This window comes from Vanellus vanellus (genome assembly GCF_965231255.1).
Source record: "Vanellus vanellus genome assembly, chromosome: 2".
Lineage (NCBI taxonomy): Eukaryota > Metazoa > Chordata > Aves > Charadriiformes > Charadriidae > Vanellus > Vanellus vanellus.
In genome coordinates, this window is record NC_138906.1 from 43,492,870 (window position 1) to 43,511,686 (window position 18,817).

The 18,817-nt window shown below is 41.0% G+C and overlaps 1 long non-coding RNA gene across 1 annotated transcript in view; it reads right to left on the reverse strand.

The window, feature by feature from the left end:
* LOC309668915 overlaps positions 1 to 18,817 on the reverse strand; it is a 78,971-nt gene that overhangs the window by 44,340 nt on the left and 15,814 nt on the right. Inside the window, exon 2 of the long non-coding RNA XR_014268873.1 lies at positions 16,550 to 16,658. This is a non-coding gene — a long non-coding RNA (uncharacterized lncRNA). The remainder of the gene's footprint in view (positions 1 to 16,549; positions 16,659 to 18,817) is intronic.

An 18,817-nucleotide genomic window follows, 5' to 3' on the forward strand; every position in this document is an offset into this window, starting at 1 on the left:
CTGACTAAGAGAAATAACTCTTCTTTTCCCCTCCTAGACAACAAGTTTTTATATGGCTAATGGACACAGCATTCCACCTCTGAGGGAGCTGGGAGGTTAACTGGAGAGAAAAAGAGATATTTATAATACTTGGGTAAGAAGACAGCAGCAGATGAAAAGAGAAGAGTATTGTAGTAAGTTTGAAGTGTATGTCAACCCAAAAGCTAAATCATTGTTCTCTAATTACACTTTCCATCAGGGAATAAAAGCACGAATGACCATACAGGACAGGCGGCTGTCAGGACTTGGTGTCTGCGGGACTGTAACACCGACGGAATGATTTGGGATAGGAGAGCATTTGAGACAGTTCAGATATGGTTATGAAAAGCTGATAAATTGGTAAGGTAAAACACTATTAAATATAGCGCTAGACCTCAATAAACACAGAAGGCATCCAACCCATTTCAGCCTGAAGAATATGGAGCACTAACACTACACTATGTTCACAGACAGCCATAAAACAAATCAGTACCTCATGCCACTATTCAGTAAATTACCAATATATCAAGAGAAGGAAAACTATTATGATACCTGTGCTACGCACATAACATAAACCACTCATTGCGCTGGGATTATAATTGGAATTTTCTTCTGAGGCTGATAGATGAACACTATAACCTTAAGCAGCACTCTCTCAAGATTTTATTTATTGCATATTTCACGTGTATTTGTAAAGGACTTAATTAGCTTCTTTCCCTTCTGGTACAAAAGAGTGTGCATCATCACTGAAAAAATATCACAAGGCAAGGCTACCGTGAAGGGTCTTGCTAGTATTGCATGTATTTCACAGTGACAAAAAAACAGTGCAATTCTTTCTGAATACTGGAGATACCATCAATAAAAGCTGGTTTGTTCCTTCCTTAATCTGGTCTGTGTCATATTTGCTGGCTGTGTCACTGTTTTACAGATGCCATGTACCTGCAGCCTACAGGCTGCATCTATGCAAGCCCAAGGCATTATTAATATATGGTGACAAACTATTTTTACATTGATCGGATTACTACGGAGAATATGCACAGTGGATGTTGCCAAAAGCACAGGATTGTTCTCCCTGAACCAGATGGTAACTTTCGATCCTGTCTCTGTTTTAATTTTGGTTTCTAAAAACTCTTCCAATTCTAAATCAGAAGCAGGGTAATTTCAATCCAGCCTCACTTGAAAGCTGGTGTTGGAACAATTAATTCAACTCTGGTCCAATTCTTCATTCATTCCACTCATTTTCAATCTGTAAGGCGGCAAGTCTCTGCATTTTTATTCAAATAAGGTCCAAGATACTACAAGCGTAACATCCACCGCATACCATGCCCATGTCCTGACGCTCCCTGTAAATCTTAAGATTTACTGCAAGAAGTTCAGGCACCTAAAGCTTGATCATCTACCCCCATCTCCACACCACACTGACTGGGCAGAGACTTAGGAAAACAGCTCAGGTAGATTAATTAGTATCATCAACTTCTGCACAAGAAATCAATCTTCTTCAGCAGTGGAAGTGCTGTGCCATAATACATTGGCTGAGAGAGGCCACACTTAAAACTCAAAGTTTTCTGAGCACAGAAATGGTAAGAAGAATGTTTTTACGAATGTTTCCATTATTCTACATGAAGTTTAACATTAATTCTGCCAGAAAAAAAAATTACAATAGTTTCATATCTTGGTACTTCTTTAGATGTCACAAGAAACACCCACCAAGAACATATACACTAACTTCTACATTATTTGATTTACATGTATTTTATATATAAAAGTGTAAAGCATCCCACGCATGCACACACACACAAAAACAATGACAAATAACTGCTTGTCTAAATATACTACTTTCTGTTACCGGGTGGAAAGGTTGGAGCCATCAGACAAAGATTACCTCTGTGCCAGTGATTGCTTTAAACTGGAACCTGTTTTCAGAACTATCACCCACGTATGTCCAAAGACCGGTAACCCTACAGCTCCCAGTGCAAGAACCCAGTTCACATGAACTCTCTTTGTCCTGATCAGATCTGTAACTCATTGCTATATAAACACTTTCTATTCATTTCAGTTTCTTAATTATTCACATCAATGCCAGATACAGTGAGCTCACAACATACAATGCCTTCAAAATGTGTACTGGAACTTTTCATGTCTCTAGGAAACTAGTAGCAGGAGTTAATTCCCATCTTTTGTTGAGCTGTAACGTAATTTCACTGATTTTGGTGCAATTATTTTTAATTTATACAGATGAATATCAAGGGAAATGCAATATCACTGAACAGGTATTTCACTTTGTTTTTCTACCCAATGATAGACATCCCAATGCTTTTTTCTCTGTTGTACATGTTTGCTTATTGTACATCACCATTTGATTTAGAATGGATTATCACACAACTCTCTTATAAGCATGGTCATCAATATCATGGTTTTCTTGCTTTCATCCTTATTACTCTTGTCTAGGAAAGATTTGCGATGCACAATAAAAGAGCCCCAATACTGTGGCAGTGCCAGAGCACATGAAAAGCATCACAAATCACAACACTGAAAATCATGCTTCCTTCCTCCTCTTGGTCACAAAATGTAATTACAGCTGAATTTAAGCACAACGCACCAATTGTTCTCACAGTATTTTCTATGTACGTTGAGTCTTTTATCTACAGATCCTAATGCTCTTCAGAAGTTTGAATTTAGATCTGCAGACTCCCCACAATACGTAGCTAAGAGAACTAGATTCAATGATTAACAGACTGTCATTGCATCAGGACACGTACAAGAAGGGCTTTGCTTGAAATGGTATTCCCAGTTTGAAGAGGATTCATCTATCTGCTTTTTCAATGTGCTGAACAACCCCCTCAACTCTCAACCGGCAGCTCAGACAGACTCCGAGGGGAATTGACGCTCCTAAACTCAGGATGATCAAAATAGTCTGAAAATAAAGTGAAAAAGCTGCTAATTCACCTAAGCTCCCCTCAGCTCCAGCTGGGTATCCCGAGCGGGAGGAAGGGAGGCAACAGGAGCGACATACGCCCTTCTCTGTGCAATAACACTTAGGAAAAGTCTGCTCAGGGTCAGACGTATTGTCAGGGCTCATCAGCGAAGACAAACCACCCTACAGAGGGGAAAAGAGCCTGCTACAGCCCCATTTTTCAGCTCACGTCCAGGTGGCCTCTTTGGGATGTTGGACTTTTCCAAATCTAGCATTTAAAGGAAAGAGCGATTGGATCATCCTGTGTTACACAGGCTACACCTCTTAAATAATCAACTCATATATAGATCCTGAATATACAGATACAATATGGATATACTATATAGATACGGTTATACTGTATAGATACTCATCTACAGATCCTGACTGACTGATCTTCAACTTCAGCACACATCCAGGCTGGATGCCTTTAAGGAAAACCCCAAAGCAATGGAGAATCCCAGGCTTTCTGTGGTGGTTCTCTCTGCATCTTGGAGACTTTTGATCATGGCTGCTCGTTAGTCCCAGACTTGGAGGCAAACCTTGGAGTGCCTCAAGCACTTGAGGAACAAGAGTCCAAGAGTTAGCATACCCTTCAGGTCTTAGAAGAACTTTTGCTAACTAGTAAATGCAATATAACTGTCTCCTTGTAAAGCCTCATTTTTTTTTTTAACTCAGTAACAGTAATCATGGAGGTTACACCATTTGAGCTTAAATTTTTTTTTCTCATGTTCATGATCTTTACAAATCATTGAAGACCTTTCTCTGGAGGACATAGGGCTCCAAATGAATATGGGGATAATCAGGTCAATCCTACAAAGCTTTAATCTGAAATAAGGACTGAGATTTTAAAAATTTGTAAGAAGAAGTGTAAAAAAAAATCCCCCAAACTCTCAATGCTAATGATGAAACTCATTGCAGTAAAATTCCCGGTCCGTTTCTCTAAGATTTCCAGAACACCTGAGACGTTGCTGAATCTTAGTAACTTAACTGGCAACAGTCTGATGTAAACGATACAGGTACGATTAAAAAGCATTCTTGATTTCAAAGAATAGACTGGAACATCAAAGCGACTCTTTGGTAATGCAACCCTACTGATGATTTCAGTTTACTGCATATATTTTTAATGTGTATGATTCAGTTCTCCGTTTCCTCATTAATTTTATACCCTTTGTCAGGGACTGTTGCCGGTGAATCTGATGACTGGCTGATACCACTGTAAGCAATAAGAGAATCAGTTTTGCAGATCTTAACTGAAAGACAGCTAGTGATAAAAGGAAATATATGCACACCTGGATCAAGAACATCTTGAACAGGAATTTAAAAATGACTCGGACAATGGAGCCATTACATTGCAGAATTACTGTACGTTGCACACATTACAGAAATGCTGCTTCTATTTTGTTTTATTGACAAGGTAAATTACCATTCTAAGTCATACTTTTAAATTATCTGTTCAGATTTATCAGCATAACTAGATTTATTACACACATCTAGACACCTGTTTTATAAAACACACCAGCTGTGCCAGAACGACCATATTGGAATCCCCTGGCCTTCGTCCAAAAGGAAACGCATTGCAAGCGTCGCTGAACTGCCCTGAGTAAGTCTTCAATTTTATAATGAGGAGATCCTCGGCCAAAGTAAAAGGCATTTTATGGTTTGCTAATCTCCATGTCAAAAATATAAAGAAAATATACTAAGTTTTTGTCATTTGGCCATTATTACAAGAGATGAAGACCAAAACTAACAATTCTTTTCTTGTGAGAAGTGGCTGATGCCTTTGCTGTCATTGTGGTCCCCTTTTACATAAATATTTAAGTCTTACTTATAACAGAGGAAAAAGTCGAAGGCAAAAGGATGAAAATGGAAAAAAAACCACCAAATTCTCAGACGAATTTAAATAACACAAAGCTTGCCACACTCTATTGCCTGTTTCCAGTTGCCATCCCAATGTTAGGGGGTATCTCCCACAGCAGACACCCTTCTAGAGCCACTGCTTGAGGCCAAGTGGGACACCCTCTGCAACATCTCAGCTATCACTGGGCATCAGCATGTTGGCAGCTGAACCAAGACGTTAATTACATTCCCAAATATGAGACTGCAACCAATCAAAGGAACGCTTTGTGATTCAGGTTTGGTGTTGAAAAGCCGTCTCCATTAGGAGTCTCGTGGGAGTAGTTAATGACAGTAACCTCTGGGGGATTCCACACACACCGCGCTACTAGATGAAAGGATGCTTCCAGAAGGCTTCTGTGACTCTGCCTACCAAGATACCTGCCTTGATCAACGCACACTTTGGTGCTGCTGTAAACGGAATGGCCAGTATATTTCCAAGGACAGTAGCTTAATAAAATAAATCAAGACTAGAAGTTCCAAAACTGCATTCAGTTTGCTTTTACTCATTGTTCTGAAACCTTCTGAGAGGCAAAGGTTTGATTCAGGCCATCTCTACGGTGTACAAAAGATAATCTGCCAGATAGATTTCAAGGTCTTCTTCAGCTTCAAAGGTCAGCCATTCCAGCTCTACAGAGAAGCTCTCACACTAAGCCAAAAATTCCTTATGAAATTTTCAGTGATTAAGAAGGGTGTGTACATGCAGAAGACTTAATAATGTTGTCTCCTGGCCAAACTAGTTGGAACAGCCCCTCTTCACATTTCTAACTGTTGAAATATTTCACCAGTATAGTACAGAAGTATATGGTACCATCACTTGTTCAAAGTCAGAATTGTTTAGATAGAGGAAATATAGCCTTATTATGGCATAGTGTAATGGACTTTACCATATGCATTCCAAATTCTTCTGGTAATGGCAAACAATGATGCTAGGCGCCCAGAAATTGCATCAACAATATTGTTATAGTGAAGATTGAGCAAACGGATTTCTCTGTAGAAGTTCATGAGCATGGAAATACATTTCTATTCCTACTAAGCAAGAAGATGTTTTGTTTATTTAGTGCTAAGTGGAACAATGGACCAATTCAGTCTCAGGGCAAGACTGACTTCCAGAGGTCTTGAGAACAAGCACTTCAGTAAACAAGCATTTTGACGTCTCTGTGTATGGGAGGAATAACCCCAAACACAGGAGAGGGTAGGAAGGAAGTGAAGACACCCTGGAGGTATAGTTATTGTGGGACTTATTGAACTTATTGATAAAAAATGAGAGAAGTGGAAAAGCTGCTTTTGAGTAAAGTATTGCTAAAAGTATGTGCGTAAGGAAGCTCTTCTAAAAGTACACTAAAAAAGTTTTAGTGGTAGTGCTTCTTTTTTTTTAATTCAACCACATTAAAAAAAAAAAATTCCTTCTTTCCTCAGCATTTTTGAAGATCTTAAGATCTGAAGGAGCAAATTTTGATAAACTGACCGCTGTAAAGAATAAGATGATTGTTACATAATGACGACTGAACGGCCCACAGATAGCAGTGATGCTTCAACCTTAGGCAAATAATTCCAGATTTTCTTTTTTTTCCGTGCTCACAGAGGAAATTATTACCACACTGATCTAGATAAATACTTCAAAGTTCAGTTAAGAGCTTTACTTAGATTTTAGAGTCCATTTTGCCTTTTGCTTTTAGGGCTGATTTATCTTATTCTCCTCCTTACACTTCCCAAGTAAGGCTGTGTATTAAAATTCCACATCCTTTTCTATACGATAATCATAAAAAAAAAAGCAGCATGCTATGATGGTAAAAGAGAAAAGCTGAGCAGACTGCCTTGCAATACATAGATCGCTTTGGAGAGCTACAATAAGAGAATAAAATAGTAGCATTATTAATAAATTCAGCAATGAATAATCGCAGGTCTAAGAATTATCATCAACTGGTAGTGCTTGAAGCTAACAAGGAGGGTAACAAACCATCGCATTTTTGAATGGCACTGTCAAACAATTTTAAGAAAATATTTTCATATGACTGCTCCTTTTACAAGTTTTGTGGAAACTCGAAATGGGAGGGTTTTCTTTTCAAGATTTTTGCTTTGTTGTGAACATGCAGTAATTGTGTTAGTGGTCCTGCTGAAGAGAGTTTAAAATCTGGTATTTGCTATAAAACTGCAAATGCAAATCTATGAACTTCTCAAAAAATAAGAAGCAATGAGACAACTGAAATTTGATACTTAGTAACTAAAGAGATTTTTTTCCTCTCCCTATGATTACAGCTTACAGATATCATTATAGTCACAATATAATTATTGCTCATTGTGCGTGGGGGGCAATGTCAGAAGTCAGTGCCCCTGACTCCCAATATATTTTCTGACATTCATAATGCTTACAACCAACTTAAGATCCTTAGGGTTTCCTCAAGCATAGCATAGTAAAAAAATAAGCGAATACCTTTTAAACTCAGTAACTAAGTTCTGATCACAAAAACAAAGCTTTGATACACTTTCATAGAAATTATTTCTCCTGAAATATACCAGGATTTTTTTTTTTTTCGTAAATAAAACTAGTATATCAAGGAGTTCACTGAGAACACGATTCTGCAGTTTAACGTTTTTTGCCTTTCATTAAAAAAAATATCTTTTGCACTAAGTAACAAGATAACACTATATTAATCTGCATTACTCAGTTAATTTACTAAGGTCTGTTCAGCTATTTGTAGTGCACTTGATCTATGTCTTCTTGGCCATCCAAGAGTCGTGCCAAATCTTGAGAACTACAAATGGTGAATCCACTCTCCGAGATACTGGAAAAAACAGCAAGATGTGCCACATTTCCAACAACATTTGAGAAACTTCATGTAGTCATAACAAGGTCAAATACACTCACGGTCCAAATCTAGATGAAGGTCTGCAATTTAAACAGCCCTGATCCAGACGTATGAAAAAGGTAATTGGTAAACACTGACCTTTTAAAAGTTTAGGGAAAACAATATTATTAGTTCATGTTACAATTTAATCTCATTTGTAAATAAATAAGTCTGAAAAAATTGATCTCCATTTCAGCGAAAGCATTTTTGCCAGCTGCAACTGAAATGGCTAAAATCTGAAAGAAATCTAAAACCTCCAGCAAAAAATTCAATTTTTACATTCAATTACCTGGCAAGTATCTCGAATAATAGTAGTCTACCTCTTGCTATAGGATGCAGAAAATGTAGATCTGTATAACAATATACAAAATCATATGTGTATAATTATTACTATATATATTAGTAATATATATAAGGTGGCTTTCAGATCACTCTAAATTTTTATTAAAATAATGAAATTGCTTGTAAAAGTGCAGACAGATACCATAATGTAATGTTACCTTACTGATGTATAATTTGAAGGCTGCGCAATCAAAAGAAATCTGTCATACCGCCCCACACAATACAGAATAGTCAAATGCTTTATTCTTCCTGTCAAACAATTAACTGCTGCTTTTTTATCACTGAAAGCGAGTGTATAAATATTATGCTAACTTGCAACAAAATGACCTGGAATTCAAATTTGCACTGGGGCTGAAAATTCATAGCTAACATAGATCATCTAAACAATCTTCTCCTGTAGAATATATTAAGTAGCTAACTGGGGGGAAAAACTAAAAATCACATGCCCAAGCACAGGACAGGGTCCCTGCAACGCTTGCACTGTATTTATTTTAAGCCGTGTTCATCTTGCATGAAGCAGCGCGGTTTCAAACGAAAACATGAGGAAATCTCTGAGCTCCGAGGATAAAATCTGGCATCAAAGAATTAAAAACAAAGGGACTATTTTAGTTTCAGATGTGCTTTTCAGGAACCGACCTTGCTCTGTGTTTTCGTTACAAGCTGCTGACACTTTCCACGGGAATCACGGGTCATTTTAGACTCCAACCGCAGCAAACAGCTCTGGCGACTCCCTCTTGAAGTGCTGGCCCAACGCTGGGATGGCCTCTCCCTTTTCCCAAAGGGAAGCAGGATTATCGCGTACAGCCATCGTCACTGACTCACCACCATCATCATCTTTCCAGTGGTGGCAGAGGTTGCCTCCTCTCCACGCAGCCACCAGACCTGCCTGCAAACTCTGTGGGACGCTGCGAGAGGAGGAAGACTCCGGTACCAACCGCTCACCAGGGATGAGCATCCCAGCTGCTCGGCGGACCGGGCAGAGGAAGATCACGCAGGGATGCTCCCCTCGGGTCTGGAGGACAACACGCCCTGGTTTCAGCCTGACCACCCATTTGTGCAGGAGACAAACCCTAGCCAGAAGCTAGCAGAAAACACTACCTAAGCCTAAAACATTCTGGTCACGGTTCCACCACAAAGCGTAATCACCTTGCCGTGGGAGATAATCACTGCGTAATGCAGGGAACTGCTAGTGGTTTTTTTACAGACACGAGCATAATTCTATAAAAAAATATTAAGATTACAGGTAAATGTTAAAATTACATCGAATCCAAACACTAAAGAAATGCTGGGGTTTTCTTCCTTTCCTTAAACAAAATTATGCGTACATAAAGGACCACCACTATCAAGAGAGAACAGCTCTTACACGGTCACGAGTAACGAAATGCTCTTGGCAGTACTTACCCAGTTCTAATCAGCAGATAGAATTAAAAAAAAAAAAAAAAAAAAAAAAACACACCACCAAACAACAAAAGACAAGACACTAAAAAACAAATAAAAACCCAACCTCAGGAACAATAGGAAGCAGTATCATCTCAACGAAAGTAATGATTAAAGCTTTTAACTCAACTATGAGCCTTCCCAATTATTTCCAGCACTGAGTAACATCCTGAATTTAGCAGCACTGACCTTCACTTTCAGTTCCCTGCTGCAATGCTGTTTTCTAGAAGAGAAGCAATCTGCAAATCGGAAGTCTAACACATATGCAATGCAGACTTCAAACAAAGGGCCATTGTCACAACGAGGAGCCTACCACGAATAATCTCGTTATTGCAGTCATGAATGATCTGACTCATGAAGCGTCTCAAGCAATGTTTCAGGCAATAATCACTTGCTTATACACAAAGCACACCTGGCTATTTCAGCCAGCAAAGAGATGCTTAGTAATGCTACATGGCTTTATAAAGAGAAACCCTTGAGACAGTACCGCCGGAGCTGCGGAGTTAAGAGGAAATTAATTCTTTATTATCTTTATTAATTCTTCCTTTATTCATAATTTCATTATGTGTTTCTCTCTCCCTTCTTTGGAAAAGGGGGAGACATACCCACTCCTCCCTAGCATACTTTGCCTTTCACATTAGCATAAAGCACTTCAAATAATTCAGGATACAACCTTACGCAGCCCTAAGTACCCAGTACTCAACTAGCACTGCCCTGTGTTCCTCGGGGCACACCACCTAATGTTCTGAATTATGAAATCGATAGCATTTTTTCCCTTACTTTTACTAGAGCTTTTTTTAAACTGCGGTCAGTGGAATTTTATCATCCTACAGCCCGAGACACAGTAATAAACCAACCCTTATCTCCTTATGGTCACCTGCATCCGCCCCAGCACACGGGTACCAAACAGCGCATCTGCCTTCAGGGTCCTCGTGAGCATCACGGGCGCAGCAACACCCGCCTTTCTGAGCGAGGCACTGGGACGCAGCCACACAGGCAGAGAGAGGCTGCACGGCGTTTGCGTGGCTGCCGAGCCAAAATCCCTCGCCATCCCTTAAAACAACCCTGCTTAAAATAAATGCTGGTGACGCAGAGCTGCAGGGGCACAACGATGGGCGAAGCCTGCTGGGGTAACGCCGGTTTTGGTGGTTCTACAGGCTTTAGAGGGAAAAAGCGTCTGTCGTGGTCAAGCCACTAAGGATTAATATTTAATTAATATTTATACTAGAAAGCAAACATCCAGTTACAGAAAATATTCGCAGAAGGAGGAAAAAAAAAGCGCATCCTTCATAAACAAGAAACAACTCGATTTACCCACAGAACTCAGCAGCACTGTAAGTACCAAACCTGGCAGCCCGGGCAGGCAGGAGTCCAGAAAGTCATAAAAGGATTATTTAAAATAAAAAATAAAATCTGAAACTTACGCGAATACCCAAGTCTTTCTTAATAAGGCAAATGAAGTTTCCTTATGAACATATTCCTAAGCTGAACACACATTTTAACGTGAAATAGAGGGAGTGTTTTGTAAAAGCATTATGTAGATGTGAAGCTGCTTTTATGTAACTCAATTTATCGGAGAAACACGTTGTATCATGTTTGTAAAATATTAGAGAGATAAAAGTATAATCATCGAAATATTTGCATATTTTGTAGTACAAAGAAATAATGTATGCTAAAAGACTATTTGTTGTCACATTAGCTTCAAACAAATAAGGAAATAAGGCTTGATTTATTACTGTATGTCTCGGGCTGTAGGATGGTAAAATTCCACTGACTGCAGTTTGAATAAAGCTCTAGTAAAAGTAATGGAAAAAAATCCTATCGATTTCATAATTCAGAACATTAAGTGGTGTGACATAAGGTGTTTATCAAAATAATTTATGAATTTACCTTATTCATTTATACTACTTAAAAGATTGACTTCTAAACTGGAATTTCTTAAATCTGCACTTTAAAGAAGTGTTGACAATTTGAGAGTTGCATACCGCGGCCTTCCTAAATAACAAACCGCTTGAATCTGTTTTAACTGCAAAACTCAGTGGCACCTCTGCCTCGGGACGCCGGTCACCAGCCGCCTGCCCTGCTCCCGCAGCCAGCCACGTCTCGTGGTACTTTCCAGTTCGACTTTTGACCCCACCGATACCACTGGGACACTCTCCAGAAACTGACAGTCCTAATTTTTTCCTCCCAACTTCCATCTTTAATAAACTGCAGATGGGTTTGTCGGTCCTCCCGTGGCAATGTTGGCCTCGGTCAGCTAAAGCAGTTCTCTCCCCTGCCTTGTGCTCACTGCAGCAGGTGAGGAGGGGGAAAACGGGAGGAGAAAGGGGAAGATACACTTCAGCACGGACATACACACATATTTTTATCACCCCCCACCCCCCCCCCCCGCATGTGTATGTAAATACGAATTAACACATATACATATACCTGAAATCAGGTTTACAAATATGGGATGTATATATAATTGGAAATTAAAGGTGGAGTCCTGAATCTACAGAATCATCAGCTGCTTTGGTTGATGAGTCCCAAGTTTTGCTCTCGTTCACATGAGGCGGTTTTGGAGCGAAGCAGCAGATACTGGAGCTCACTGGCAAAGCAAATCCAGCAGCTGTGGTTTGCTTCAGTATGTTGGTCGCATCCAAAAAAAGCCTCACGGAAATTCTCTCTGTATAACCCGACGCCCGTGAAGGGCATCAGGACAGTGCAGGGCTTAGTGCTAGGCAGGAAATAAAATGATACATGAAAAAGCATAGTGTACCCTTGACTGCATCCAGCAGTAGGATCCCATTTACAGAACTAAAGGGATTCAATAAATCAATTTTCAAACAGTTTCAGCTTTTTCAGAGACGGCAAGTAGATTAATAGAGAGTTTATTTCAAGTAGTATAGCTGAGGCCATACAACTCCACGTGTAGATATCCCTCAGAGTGAGAATGTCCTGTTCTAGTTAAAATCAATCTACTATAAAGAGAGATCAAGTGAAACTAAAAGAAGAATTCTCAATGCAGTACAAGACTGTCAGCATATTCCTTCAGAATTCCACAGGTATTTTAGAATGGCACAGACCAACCACAGATTTAAAAAAAAAATAAAAAAAGAACCATTCCCAACGATGTATTTGTATCTGTTTTTTCATTGCCTCCCAATAATAAAGTATTCTCCCACAAATGCCATGGAATTGTAACATTTTGGATTTCCTCTTACAAATAACAGGGATGCTTCTGGGTAGTAATAATCCTTGTGGAAGTATTAGCAGGTTATCGTTCCATTTATGTGTTACTTGAAAATGAAAATTTTAAAGATCTGTGGAAGTTTTAGATTAATGTTTCTTTATGTCACACTACTAAGGGAAAAAATTCTACAGTAGAGGCACAACCCCTGAATAAAATTGCTGACAGAGTATTAAATACAAAAAAGCAGCAAAAAATTCCAAATCTAAATTTAAAAAATAATTTTAAAAAAATCAAGTTATGATGAGATTTCTTAACCCTGGTCATTAGCTGTGTTAACATTTGCAGCATATTATGGGTATTAAGCAGAACACATTTTTATTTGAGTGTAAAAGTTTGGGACTTTCCTCACATGACCTTCCTGGCGTACTGCCAAGGCTCAGCTCTTGTTGACATTTAATCTGAACATAATCCCTGAAATCTCTGTGCCATTGCCGGGTTGCATGGGAATGATTCCCTGACAACGTTTGTGGAATTGTGCTGCAAAATTTATTCTCAGCTCATGGCTGTTCCCCCTACCTCTCCAGCTGTTGCAAATTATTTGTTTGAATAAAAAACCAAAATAATCTATAACCTTCATTTGTTTTAGAACCATATAGTACCTAACAAAGAAAACAAGTCTGACGCTTCTTATTTCAGTTGTTTTTCTATTGATGGCTACCACATTTTTAAGGGAGCAAACTCCAGAAAACAAATACAATTCAGCAGCTGATGAAAACCCTGGGTAATGATCTGCAGTGGCTCAAACAACCCCATTGACTCTAAACAGGAGCAAGACCACACTGCAGCAGAGGGACGAGGGTTCCAGATGGGGGTACTTGCACTTGACTGTGGTCTTCTGAATGAGCAATCGCCTTTACAAGAAAAGCATACACTTACAGAGGTTTTTTCATATTCACAGATGCCTCTGATCTCTGAAGCCAACTGCCTTTTTGTCACGAACGCTGTGAAAAATCACAGCGTCCAAGATTTCCACATCTGTGATTTTTGGCACTTGTGCAAGGGTAGGGACTGAATAACTGATGTCTGAACAACACTAATGAAACTGAGGCAACACAGCAATTTGTCCCGCAGGGAAGCATAGAAAAGCCCCCAAATTACTGCAACAAGATGACTATAGATCTCTCGTTTTCTGTGTACTCAGGATTTCACAAGTATTTTTCCCCTACATTCAGGAAGGACCTAGGTAGGCAAAGCAGCACTGAGTTTAATTTATCCTAATGCAGATCCTAAAAGCAGTAAACCACACAGCAGTATGAGCTCCAGTATGGGCTAGAGAGACCTACCCATTGACCTGTATACTTAGTTCGGCAACAATTTAAGCGTCATTATAGTTCATGTGAGCTACCACTTGTCTACCTACGTTTGCGGTGGTCCAGTTTCTCCCTGAAGCAGAGATTGGCTCTTATTAAGACTTCTTATTTGCTGAGAGATCCCAACATTTTCCCCTTCCAATGTAAAGTAAGTAAATAAAACGAACAAGAAAGAGTAATTATTCCCTGCAAAAGATGAGCTCAATTTAAGAAAGTGTAAAAGGATGACAGGTAAAGTAATTCCAAATTTTCTATACTCTTAATGTGCAGCAGAAAGCTCGCTTTGTTCGGCAGACTCCCCTCCCTGTGCCACGAAGACGCTTCCTACACAGTGCTGACCAAGCTACCAAGGACCATAATTCCATGGGAAAAGAGAAAGCGCTCTGAAGCATTCATAGAGGCTTATTTTATTACCTCTAAGTTACTTCTAAGGCTAATCTCTTCATACCTGTAAACACGTATCCTACTTTAAAGGTATTCCTTTAGGTTGGGGTGCAGAAGACCTTTTGGTTCTTCTCGTCCTGCTCTTTAAGAAAGCTAAACTCCAAGGAAAAACAGGAGCTACTGCTCTAGTCCTCTGTTTTGTACAACAGGGTGTTGTTGCTCCAACCAACAGCCACTTAAGTCAATGGGGAGCTGTTAGTATTTTGGTTTTAGGCCATGTAATAGTGAGAAACTGAGAAACACGTTTTTACCTGGCCTTCAGCTGGGTACAGTGCCACCACTAATGAGTGGCTGCTATAACGAGACCTTTTGAAAGAGTCATACGCGAGATATGAATCAATAAACACAATGCAAACCCCATCCCCATCTCAAAGAGGGGGAAAATCATTGCAGCTTTATCATAAATATTTTTAGGTGTTCTGGTGCCAGTCTACTGCCAAAGGAATTCACTGATAGGGAAGGGCAAGGTCTGTTTGCAGTGCAGTCCTCCCCAGGGAGATGCATTTCACGGCTCCCAGCCAAAGCCTCCGAAACACCTCCAGGGTAGCAGTTGGGCTGGAGCTGCCCCATCACGCCCTTCCACTGCAGCCGGATTTGCCTATTTCTGCAGCTGGCACCACCAAAGGCTACAAAAACTTGTAGTCAGCACAATCTCTTCCAGATTGACTTTTCAGTCTCTTCAGCTAATGAATACTGAGAGCAGTGCCTAGACTGGCAACAACCGTAAACATAGTTTACATAGGAGGCTCTGCACCTCTCTCAGCCTTTTATTTTCCATAACAATTTCTGCGAGACTGTTACCATCTAGCCTCAAAAGAAAACTGCCCACCAAACCAGCTTGTAAAAACATCATTCCACCTAGTACTGACACAACAAAATCCTTTCTGCTCAGTGTTTCTAATCCCCACGAGAACAGCGCTGTACACAGGGCGTCATGATGAAGAGAAGCTATACCGGTTAGTCCAATGTTTCTTCCTTTGGTACTCTAGAGGCACCGAGAAGTGGCTCAAGGGCTTAAATCTGGATGTTAAATACATGTGCAGCCAATTCTATCATTTTCAAGACCGAAAAAACAAGGCTATGCAGCCTACAGCTACTAGTGACGTACACCTACTAGTACACCACATAATACCTAAATGAAAAAACACTTTCAACGGTGACTGAGTGAGGAAGACTACAGTTTTAATAACGTCTCTATTTGCAACTAAAAATTCAGACAACAGAAAACAAAGTCAGAAAGGGAGCAATCAAGCATTATAAAGAATAATGCATATACACGTATATCTTATGAAAACAATTTTTGGAAGAATACATTGAGCCGAAGCATCAGGAGTGCTCAGGAATTCAGTGATCCCTTCCAACAGAGAAATAAATGCAGGGGGCTTTACAAACTAGAAATCCCACACAGGCAAGTAAACACTGCCTATTTTCATGTAAAGTGTTACACACGAAGCCTGAAGAGTGAACTATAGGTGTGAAGTTCAAAAATAATCCATGTGTGCATGCAAATGTACGACCTCTATGTGCAATTACTGTGGCTCAGTGTGACAAGGAAATACAGACATACCACAACAGCAATTATTTATCCAACTTGCTGTTGTGGGCCTGTGACAACACTGGCTTTGTGAGCTACTGTTGTACCACTGCTTGCAAATGAGCTGCATGATGGGAAACGACTCTCTAGAAAGCTCTCTCAAGCTCACAGGGCTCAGTTTTATTGTGTTGCTAGCTTGACGTAAAACTTGAGTTGTGCCCCTAACCTGACTCTTATTCAACGAGAAAAGATCTTAGCGCTGTGGAAGTGGTGCTGTAAGCCTGAGCAGATGGCCCACGGGGAGGAGAAGGAGGTGGCTTGATATCCTTGCGGGCAACAGCGCTAGCGATGCAGTTAGGAGTTAAAAGCTTGTATTTCATCATCCTCATCTAAGGAGGCTCATCTCAGCTAAGCCCGAGAGAGACCGGTCTAGTGCATAAAACGCACCCGGATCCAGAGGCTTGGGGTGAAATGGCACAGCCAGCTCAAATCCACATCTCTACGCTTTTTTCCCCTGCAAAACACGGTTACCTTTTCAGTAACGCCTGCTGAGAACAGTCCCTCTCCCACGCCATCCTGCCACAGGTGTCATCTGGGAGTGTGCTAGTTGGCACGGGCCAAAACCATGTCACGGAATGTGCTAGAAATTAAACAATATGGACAATCATAAGATACAAATCCTGGTCCTGATTCATTTACCAATGCAGACAAAGCAACGGTGAAGCAAAGTGGAAGTGGAGTCTTTCAAGCCTATCGCTGCAGTTAAAATACAAACATCAGAAACAGGGCGGTACAGCAAGACCAAAGACGAAGACTCCAAAGTTAAGTCCCGCAGCCACACCACGGTCACGTTAGCAGCACGAGAAGGCGGGAAGCACAAATGACTTCTAAACACAAAGTCAAATATTTCTCTGAAAATAAAGAGGCTAGAAGATGAGTGCTACAACAGATATCAGGGCGCTGGCAAAGGCGAAGTGTGAAATGGATGCTTTCCAGCATTCAGTTTAGGAAGACAAACATTGTTTCACAAATTCACTGCGGCCCTGCTTATTTTCCAAGCTCCTCCGCTCATGCCAAAGGGCTTGGACTTTCTGAACATCCTGTTCTGTTTCCTCCACCGCCAGTCTGAGTCCTCAGTGCTAAATGTCTTCATTTCAGAGCCCCATTTTCTATCATTTTATTCCAAACTCCTCATTCTGTAGGCTTTGTATTTTACCTCTGGGTACGAGTGAAGACAAGCAGATTAATGAGAAGTCTGAACAGCACATTAAGTTACACCTATTTTAAGAGCCTTCTACAGTAAGCATCCCAAGGCGCTGTACAAAAATAAAACTACACAAATCGTATTTAAAGCTAACAAAAAGCTCGCAGACGCTGGCATGCCTTGAAGCATAAATATAAAGATCGATGATTAAATGGTTCCCCGATTCCCCAAAGTCTCAGAGCCGCATGAACACAGACCATTTTACCTGTCGTTGCCTGGACACATTGGCAATCTGCTCAGATGTAAAGCTGGGGGTTCTCCACGATGGCCCACTGGCAGGAAAAATACTCCCCCCTGACGAGGGCAGGAGAATAGCTTCAGTCTACGAGCAGCAGCTGGCCGTTTCAAGGATTTCCTATCCGACCAAAGGCAATGCCTCCCACACCTCTCAAAGGCAGCTGCAGAACACATTTCTTGCTCCTTTCTCTGCCTCTCCACAGCCGCAAGAGGTTCAAAGTACAAGCAGTCTCATGGGGACGACCACAGTAGCAAAGGCTCAGGCAGAGACAGGAACGTCACCTCTCATCCTAACAGCTTTCTGCTCCCAGATCCGCTGCTCTTGGGAGTCCACCAACAGGGCAAGAAAGAAAAGCAAAGACCTTGGCGCGGCTGACGTGCGCACTGGGCCTGGCTCATCCACCCATACAGACATTCCTCCTGGCTGCTGGGACAAGGTGACGTGGGAGAAGGCATTTCTCTTGGTACGAGAGGGAACCGCTGCTGCCACTGAAGAGCCAGGCAGCTGGTTGCTGCTGTTGATGTGGACACAAACCAGTCCACTTGCTTCCTACTTCTCTGCCATAAGACCTCCCATCTTGCTTCCTTCCTCTTCCTTCCCATGGCAGCATTTCAGGCTGAGACCAAAGCACGCAGTCAGGGATACAAGGAACCAACTGTGACCTTATTTGCCTCAAATAACTGTCCACTCACAGTGCCCAAGCAGCCATGGGGCACAGCAGATGCTCCCGCGAGAACCTTAGACCCTTAGACCCTGATGACACCTTCAAAGCACCCCAGTAAGGAATCTGGGTGTCCCAGCACTTGGTCTCATGGTCATCAGGAGCTGCTGCTGGCTGGCTGTCCTGATGTCATGAGACCACGCAGCAGAGCTACATATATCAGGCACCGCCCTGCTGTGCTCCAAGACCCCATGCCCTCCATTCAACCCTTTTCTAGGAATGCTTCAGCGTGGATCCTCACTCCCGGCTACTGGGCTGATCACACTGCTGTCTCGTACACATCATTCCTGTGGGAAGCTCCCACGCGACTCCTTCGTCTTGCCCTGCCATTTTGAGGCGCAAATGGTTAAAGCAGTGTATCAGCTGGTCCTTGCTGAGGCTTATTTACCTTTCTTGAGACAGTTTAGGAGAAAAGAACCAAGTGATGCATTTGCCAGTTGTGTTGGAAGATCAGCTTTGGCCTGCAAACCTTACCAAACAGCAGTGTGGCTCATGCTAGATTCAACCCTACTTTAAAATTATGTATTTATTAATACACACAAAAGAGGAAAAAGATGTAACAGCACAAATGGTAAA